A 9,202-nucleotide genomic window follows, 5' to 3' on the forward strand; every position below is an offset into this window, starting at 1 on the left:
GCCCGGGCTCAGCCCCACCACTGCAGGCACTTGAGTGGACCAGTGGACAGGCCTCTCTCTCCCTTTCTATCTCTCAAATAAATGAGAAAATAAATAAAGGGTCTTTTTCTGGCGTGTGTGTTTTGTTCCATCCAATTACTTTCATCTCGTTCTTTATCCTTATACCAATAAAGTGCCGTTTTAATATTGGTTAATTATTGGAATTGGGGCCAGTGCCGTGGCTCACTTGGTTAATCCTCCACCTGCGGCACCGGCATCCCATATGGGCGCCGGGTTCTAGTCCCGGTTGCTCCTCTTCCAATCCAGCTCTCTGCTGTGGCCCGGGAAGGCAGTGGAGGATGGCCCAGGTGCTTGGGCGCCTGCACCCACGTGGGAGACCAGGAAAAGCACCTGGCTCCTGGCTTCAGATCGGCACAGTGTGCCGGCCATAGCCACCATTTGGGGGGTGAACCAATAGAAGGAAGACCTTTCTCTCTGTCTCTCTCACTGTCTAACTCTGCCTAATTAAAAAAAAAAAAAAAACGATTGGAATTTCATAGTGTTTTGATAGTCAACAGGTATTTTTGTCTTTATTATTGTTTATGAACTTCAGCATTCTTTGATAGTATTTTAACTGATCATAGTGGATTTGATAAGAATCACATGACTCTTCTCTAACCTACACTGAAAAGTTGGCCATAATTGGGATATTGGCTATCTACTCCAGAGAATTTCTCAGTTTTAGACTGGTTTTTCAATGGTATGGTGGTAAGGGGGAGGTGTGAAGGAAGACCTGATTTGCAGTAATTGTTTTGCATTATTAATAATCTCACAGATTTCAAGTCACTGAACACACAGTTGTGAAAAGATGCTCACATTCAGCGCTCATGAGCTGGTACTAAGCTGCTTCTGCAGACCCTGGTTATTATATTGATGATAAACACTCTCCTGAAACATATAGATGAAATTTGTTTCTCAAATAAAATGCTTTCATTTAAATTTTAATAGAAAAAAATCTCAGGTGGCTTGATAATTAACTCTACAACAATATTTTCCAAAGGCAATGGACATTCACATGAGCACTTACACACTTTGCAAAGATCAACATTTTCTCAATTTGTTGGGTCAATTCTTGCTGCATTTAGTGACCGTCCACCTTTTTGGTCATTCAAATACTGCATAAGAATCATGCACAAAGGCAAGTAAGTGGTTGCCGTTAGCCTAGTTTTCTCCATGCTTTCCTCTCCAGTTAAACGCGCAACCATGAGTACAAGGATCATTCTGTACATTTCTTTTTCATTTGTTTTTGAAATCCAGTGGCGGGGGAGGGGGGTAGGACACGAGAGAGAAAGAATCTTCCAAGTTCTGGTCTGCTTCCCGATTGCCCACCACAGCCAGTACTGGACCAGGATGAAAGGAGGAGCAGGGAACTCAATCAGTGTCTCCCATGTGGGGTCAGGGGTCTGAGCATTGGAGCCATCACTGTCCCCTCCCAGGGTATACACTAGCAGAAAGATGGAATCAGAGCGGAGCTGGCACCGCCTCAAACCGAGGCACTCAGGAAACGCATCTTTCGTGGGGGTTTAGCCACTACCACAAAGCCTGGGCTCATGCTGCACGGTTGTTCTCTCTTGTACATTCAGTTTATCTTAGCTGAGGGGTTCAATCTGTGCAAAGCCTGTTTGCCCTTCTAGAAGTGTTTTCACCAGCTTTTGAAGGACTGCCATAGAGACTAAAGAGATGTGTGGAGTGCCACATCCTAGTCTTCATCTTCACTTGATCTTTTTTTAAAAAAAGATTTATTTATTTATTTATTTATTTGAGAGGTGGAGTTACAGACAGTGAGAGGGAGAGACAGAGAAGTCTTCCTTCCACTGGCTCATTCGCCAAATGGCTGCAGCGGCCAGAGCTGCACCTATCCAAAGCCAGGAGCCAGGAGCTTCTGGGTCTTCCACGCGGGTGCAGGGGCCCAAGCACTTGGGCCATCTGCCACTGTTTTCCCAGACCATAGCAGAGAGCTGGATCGGAAGAGGAGCAGCTGGGACTAGAACCGGCGCCCATATGAGATGCCGGCGCCGCAGGCAGAGGATTAACCTACTGCACCACAGTACTGGCCCCTTTACTTGATCTTAAAGTGAATAGAAATATACATAAAATGTTTTATACAAAAAAGCAAGCATTGGCTCAATGTGAAAGTCAAACTGATATAACCTTCATCATTTATAACTGTAGTAGCTAAAGAATAAGCAGAATATGACTGCCTTATCTCTAGTATTCCTAAGGTCTTGGGACACTTAAGACTAACTCCAGCAAGGGTCAGTCTGGGTTCTCACTGTGCTGCACTCGTGCTGCCGCTCACAGGAAAACAGGTGGCTCAAATTTTCCGTATTTATAGCTCCTCTGATGCTGACAATGAATTTGAAAACCAGCAGAAAAAAAAATGAAACCCTTGAGTGTTTGAGAAGTCTACATAAAACAAATATTACTATACAGAAAAATTGTGTCAGGTCATCAATTTACATTTTAAAAGGTTAATCTTTGCTTTTCAACTTTATCTCATTAATGAATATGTAGCGCTTCAAGCTGGTAATTTATTAGACTTCTACATTATTTAATCATCAACTTTAAAGCACATGAGATAAAAACTTACTTTCAAGGAGAGTGCAGCTGGAGTGTGATGTGAGGTAACCTGAATTTCAGAAAAGTTGGAATGAAACGCTTTAGTCTGCTTGTGGGTAGATTCAACACTTGGTCTCTTTAGAAGATGCTGTGGGGGTGGCATTTAGCCTTGGGGTCCCAGGTCAGAGTAACTTGGTTCGATGGCTGGCTCTGGTCCTGACATCAATTTCCTGCTAATGTGCGCTCTGGGAGGCGGTGGTGGTGGATCCGTGGTTGCATTTGTGCCATTCAGGTTGGAGACGTGGATGGGGTTCCTGGTGTCTGGCTTCAGTCTGGGTGGCAGGCATCTGGGGATTAAACCAGCAGATGGAATCTGTCTCTCTGGCTCTCAAATAAATAAGTAAAAATTTTGTTTAAAGTCTCATTTTAATATATTTTAATTTTGAATCGATGTATATTTATATTTTAATTATTTAAACATTTTTAATGATTTTAAAAAAGCAGTTAGTTTTGTTTATACACACACACCCCCAAATTCCAAGGGTACAAATATGTTATAATCATATTAAAAGTATCCATAACTGTTAGATTGAAATTCCTTCAATAATTAAGTCATCCTCTAGATTATTGCTTGAAAGGCGCAAATTTCTAAATGAAATATGCTAATCAACTCCCTTAAATTCCCTTTCCTTTCACTGTGTTTACTTCTTGTGATGAAATAATTTAATTTAATTATGAAATATCTTCTACAATTCACACAGAGAGCTTTTTAAGTGAGTTTGATGAAGACAGAAAATTGGGGGCGGGCATTGTGACGAAGCAGTGACACCAGCATCCCATATGAGCATGAGTTCAAATTGCAGTCGCTCCAGTTTTAATCCAGCTCCCTGCTGTTGTGCCTGGGAAAGCAGCAGAGGATGGCCCAAGTGCTTGGGCCCTGCACCCGCGTAGGAGACCTGGATGGACTTCCTGGATCCTGGCTCCAGTCTGATCCCCAAGGACATGATATATTTATGACTATAGCAGAAAACCAGAAAAACACCCAAATCTAGTTTGTGCTCACAACCAGCCAGTCACCAAAGGTGATTGGAAACACAAGGCTCCTGCCTATGAAGTTCATCACAGATGAGATGCACGATTTGCAAACCAATTACAAGGTTTAGTTCACCTGCTCTTTCACACGTGGTGTCCCTGTACCCCCCTTTGGGACGTAACTGACAAATTGCCTAGGGTGGCTTCTCAGAGTTCTCTTTCTAAACGTTAAATTTTAATTTATTCAAAAAATATAAAGTACAAATCTATTTCATAAAATGACAGCATGATTATAAAAGGCCATTATGATTTAATATACCTTAAGTTTTTGTACCTTTGTGCATTCTAGAATAAATCATCAAGATGTTCTTATGCATCAAGGTTTTACTAGAAGTGAAATGTGTGTGAGAAAGTGAAAAGGAAGAAGGGAGGCCAATAGAAAATAAGACCCCAATCACTTTGGTACTTTTACAGTCTTCAATATAAATTATATTTGACATTTTTGGAAGATATATTCATCCTGAGGCATTTAAGCATTATAAAATATGTGTTAAGTAGTTGTCTTTTTATTTAAATGTATTTGTGTTGCTTTATTCAACATATAGCTTTGCTTTTGTTCCTAGTAATGGAATGAGGTATTTTTCAGGGAATTTAGTTGTTTAGTAAACAGTTCCTCATGGTACTAATCAGTGCCAGGCCAACTCAAATGGGTTATTTTTCTCAGAAGTGTGAATGTTTATTCATCACTGTTAAATTTCTGGCACTTTCCATTGAGCTGTTATAAACATGCCTCCCTCTTAGAACTGTAACATCTGATAATTAAAACCTGGCTCTCGGGGCCGGCGCTGTGGCGTAGCGGGTAAAGCCACTGCCTGCAGTGCCAGCATCCCATATGGGCACTGATTCTATTCCCAGCTGCTCCACTTCCAATCCAACTCTCTGCTATGGCCTGGGAAAGCAGTAGAAGATGGCCCAAGTCCTTGATTCCCTACAACTGCATGGGAGACCCAGAAGAAGCTCCTGGCTCCTGGCTTCAGATCAGCACAGCTCTGGCCATTGTGGCCATTTGGGAAGTGAACCAGGAGGTGGAAGACTTTCTCCCCCCCCCCCCCCCCGCCTCTGCCTCTCTGTAAGTCTGCCTTTCAAATAAATAAGAAAATCTTTAAAAAGGAAAAAAAAAACAGTTCTGCCTCACTAATGAGGAACTTTTTGGAAACTTACATCTCCAAAAAAGATAACTCTGTGGAGTCTGATTATGTCAGACATAATCAGACTCCCTCCAACACAGTTTTTCTGTATATTGGAGACATGAATTCCTAATAATAAAAGAACATGAAAATTATTTATTCAGAAGAAAATTCTAACTGCTAAGTAAAATATTTTTATTTAATTATTCAGGAAAGAAATACTTGGTGTGAACCAACATAAAGGACCTTAAGTTGAACCAACCTGCAAATTCTATCAAGCACTTAACACAAGTGTTTGGCAAATAAATTAATGTTGGTTGTATCTTCCCTGTTACAGAACGAATGTCTTTTTTAGCATGGCACACTAAGATTCTAGTGCTCAGATAATAAGAGGCCCTTAATAAAAGTGTGCTGCTTGATTAACAAATACACAAAATTCACCTACCAGCTGAGCTTCTTTGAGTGTTTGAGACCTGGCACTGTAGCCAGGAGGTTAATCGGTTGCTGATTTAAAATTAGCTAATTGTTGCTGATTTAAAATTCTCCTCAATGGTTTTCCTGTTATAAAGGTGGGGGAAGGTGGGTTAAATCAAATGCCTCTAAGAGGGTCCGATCGGTTTATGCTGTGAACATGTGTATATATGCAGCATCCCCCATAAAAAAAATACAAGTAAATGTTACATGTTAACCAACAACCTTGTATAATACAATGATACCCCATCTTCTCTGAGAGTCTCAGTGGTAACCCCTCATTTACCAGGAAATTTCACTGGCACATAAAGGATTATTCAAGGGAAGGGGAGGAATACATCACCAGGGTTGGCAGTCAGGCACATGTGGGCAGCCCAGCATCCCTGAATGGTCCAGGTTTTGCTGCCACTGATTTTATAATCAGCTGTTTTGTTTTCATCTATTGTCTTGATATCCATTGCAAAGGGGAATCAGAGGAAATTTTTTTTCAGTTTTCAGAACCAATAATCCATTCTCATTCAAGAAAGGCAAGTGCTAAATATTAGTAATGTAGAAATTTAGCTCTTTAAGTCTCATGGATTTTCAGAGCTAAACGTTTCTGATATATTCACAGAATTATAGAATTTTGAATTGCAAATTAGATACTATTTATTTCAAACACATTATTTCATAAATTCAAGGATCTAGCCCATATATATTTACAGGTGAGTTCAAAAGATAACATGATTAATTAAATCAGGAGAATGCACATGTATAGTACAAATTTAGATTGTTTTTCTGGTTTGGATACCATCATTTCTCATATCAGCCTTCTTACCATTCATTGACTTTAGCTGGAGAAATAGCACCTGAATTGATAAGGCAAAAAGAATGGTGGTATGAGAGGGAGCAGAAAAAAAAAAGTTAAAAATATTTGAATTCCATTATCAGGGGAGGATCATTGTGATCCATTGCAAACTTCACAGCAACCAACCTGAAGCTTTTTTAGGGCCTTGGTTGGGTGCCCCTGTCTTGTTCTATTAATTGCTTCTCAACTTGGAGGAAGTTGGTTGAATGACCCTGTCTTAACAACAATCATGAGCCTGAGATGTAGTTGTAGAGTGCTTGTATTCATTCAGTCCTTATTCCAAGGAGCTCAATCTACCAGTCGTAAGAACTAGCTCATCGTTTTATCAAAATCACATTTATATTAAGTACACAAAGGTACTTCAAAAAGTTCACAGAAAATGGAATTAAAAGATAAATTTGGGTGGGCATTTAGCTTAGAGGTTAAGTTGCCTGTGTCCCACATCTGAGTGCCTGGGTTCGAGTCCCGGCTATGCTCCCAATTCCAGCTTTCTAATAATGCACACCCTGGAGGCAGCAGGTGACGACTCAAGTAGTTGGATCTCTCACAACCGCATAGGAGACCCAGCTCTCAACTTTGCACTGGCACAGACCAGCTATTGTGGACATCTTGGGAGTGAGCCAGTGAATGGAAATGTTTTTTTTTTTTTTTTTCTCTCTCTCTCTCTCTCTTTCTCTGCCCCTCAAATGAAGAAATAAATACAAATTTTTAAATATAAGCTTATTTTTATGCAAAAAAATTGAAATCCATGCACAGTTTTTCCATAAAACACATTTTCCATGAGGTTTTTGAAGAACTCTGGTATGAAATGTTTTGTATCCAAAGTTCTCCATTATTTAGTTTGAAGAGGATTACTTGCTGGGTTACATACCAGCATCACACAGTTAATAATGATAGTGGCTCTTTATGGGGTCAAAGACTGCTTTGCATTTTATATTCTAGCCCATTTAACCCTTATAATATTCTCAAGGATAATACTGTTAATAGCTTTGCTTTACACATAAAATCCTGGCCCAGAGCCATTAAGCAACCTAAAATCATACACAAAGTATGGCATTTAGACAGTCTGTTCCCAATACCAAGAAGCTTAATCACACACAACCCTGCCTTTGTGCCTCAGTGTGAGACTCTATAGAAAGTCTTCGAGCCGGCGCCGCGGCTCACTAGGCTAATCCTCCGCCTTGCGGCAGCGGCACACCAGGTTCTAGTCCGGGTTGGGGCGTCGGATTCTGTCCCGGTTGCCCCACTTCCAGGCCAGCTCTCTGCTGTGGCCAGGGAGTGCAGTGGAGGATGGCCCAATTGCTTGGGCCTTGCACCCCATGGGAGACCAGGATAAGCACCTGGCTCCTGCCTTTGGATCACTGCAGTGCGCCAGCCGCGGCTGCCATTGGAGGGTGAACCAACAGCAAAGGAAGACCTTTCTCTCTGTCTCTCTCTCACTGTCCACTCTGCCTGTCAAAAAATAAAAAAATAAAAAATAAATAAATAAATAAATCCATCAGTGGCTTCTCACTTTGGAATCTTTAAGTTGATTTCAGACACATTTGAGGTACTTATTCCTACTACCTGGTTGCATCAATTACTCGGGTCAATTCTTCAATATATTGGTTACACATTGCAAAAGGGGACATAACAAAGGGGAAATGAACTATTTTGAGTAAATATGCTCTAGAATTTCCATGGAGCTGACTGCACCATGGAGCTTCCATTGGCACGAATAAGAATGTAGTTTCAGGTCTCTATATTTACCATCCAGAGTCTCACTGTTGTGCACCTGGTACACTGTCCCAGGCAGCCTCACTAGCCCCTGATACTGCAGTGGCTAATATATCAGTGTCCTAGGGCTGCTGTAACCAATTACTGTGGAAGTTGCCTTAAAACAATGAAACTTTATATTTCACAATTCTGGAGATTAGAACACCCAAATCAAGGCATTTGCAGGGCCAGGCTCTTTCTGAAGTCTCATGGGGAGGACCCTTCCTTGTCTTCTCCGAGTTTCTGGTTGTTGTTGGCACTCTTAGCCAGCCTTTTGCTTGTGGGCACATCACTCAATTCTCTACTTCTGCCTGTATCTCTGTACCCACCAAATTCCCTTCTCCTTGTAACGGCATCAGTCGTTGAGTTAGGACCCACTCTAATCCACTATGACCTCATCTTTAGTAGCTAGATGGAGTTTCAGGCTCCTGGCTTTGGCCTGACCCAGCCCAGGCCTTTGCAGCCACTTGGGGAGTAAACCAGTGGATGGAAAATCTCTCTGTCTCCTTCCTTTCTCTGTAACTCTGCCTTTCAAATAAATAAGTAAAATCTTTTTTTAAATGGCTGTCTCTACTATGTATCTTGAAAATTTAATTTTTAAAATCAAGCTGAGTTCCTACTAAGATCGTCTTACCGTGCATCTCATTCCCTACCTTACCTCCACTCTCGCTGCCACTTTTCCCACACCCAAATCCAGGAAGTCAGAAACATGGCTATAGTTGCTGCCACTTTTCCACTTTATAATCTACCTTCCATAGAAGACTTTCATTTTATTTTATTTTATTTTATTTTATTTTTTTGACAGAAAGGTCTTCCTTTGCCATTGGTTCACCCTCCAATGGTTGCCGCGGCCGGCGCACTGCGGCCGGCGCACCGCGCTGATCCGGTGGCAGGAGCCAGGAGCCAGGTGCTTTTCCTGGTCTCCCATGGGGTGCAGGGCCCAAGCACCTGGGCCATCCTCCACTGCACTCCCTGGCCACAGCAGAGAACTGGCCTGGAAGGGGGCAACCGGGACAGAATCCGGCACCCCAACCGGGACTAGAACCCGGTGTGCCGGCGCCGCTAGGCGGAGGATTAGTCTAGTGAGCCGCGGCGCCAGCCTACCACTGATGGATTTAGAAAACACTAATCATTTCCAGCAAATAGCCTATAATCCTAGGATTGTGTTTCTCATGAAAATTTTATGCAAAATCATGGCTCAGCTGGATTTAGACTTAGAAATATTGTAGCACCATGAATGCATGTCAAAATTAATCATTTATACAGAAAACATGTTATTTACCTTTAAACATATTTGAACTATTATGAAATT

Source organism: Oryctolagus cuniculus, chromosome 16, assembly GCF_964237555.1.
Source record: "Oryctolagus cuniculus chromosome 16, mOryCun1.1, whole genome shotgun sequence".
Classification (NCBI taxonomy): Eukaryota; Metazoa; Chordata; class Mammalia; order Lagomorpha; family Leporidae; genus Oryctolagus; species Oryctolagus cuniculus.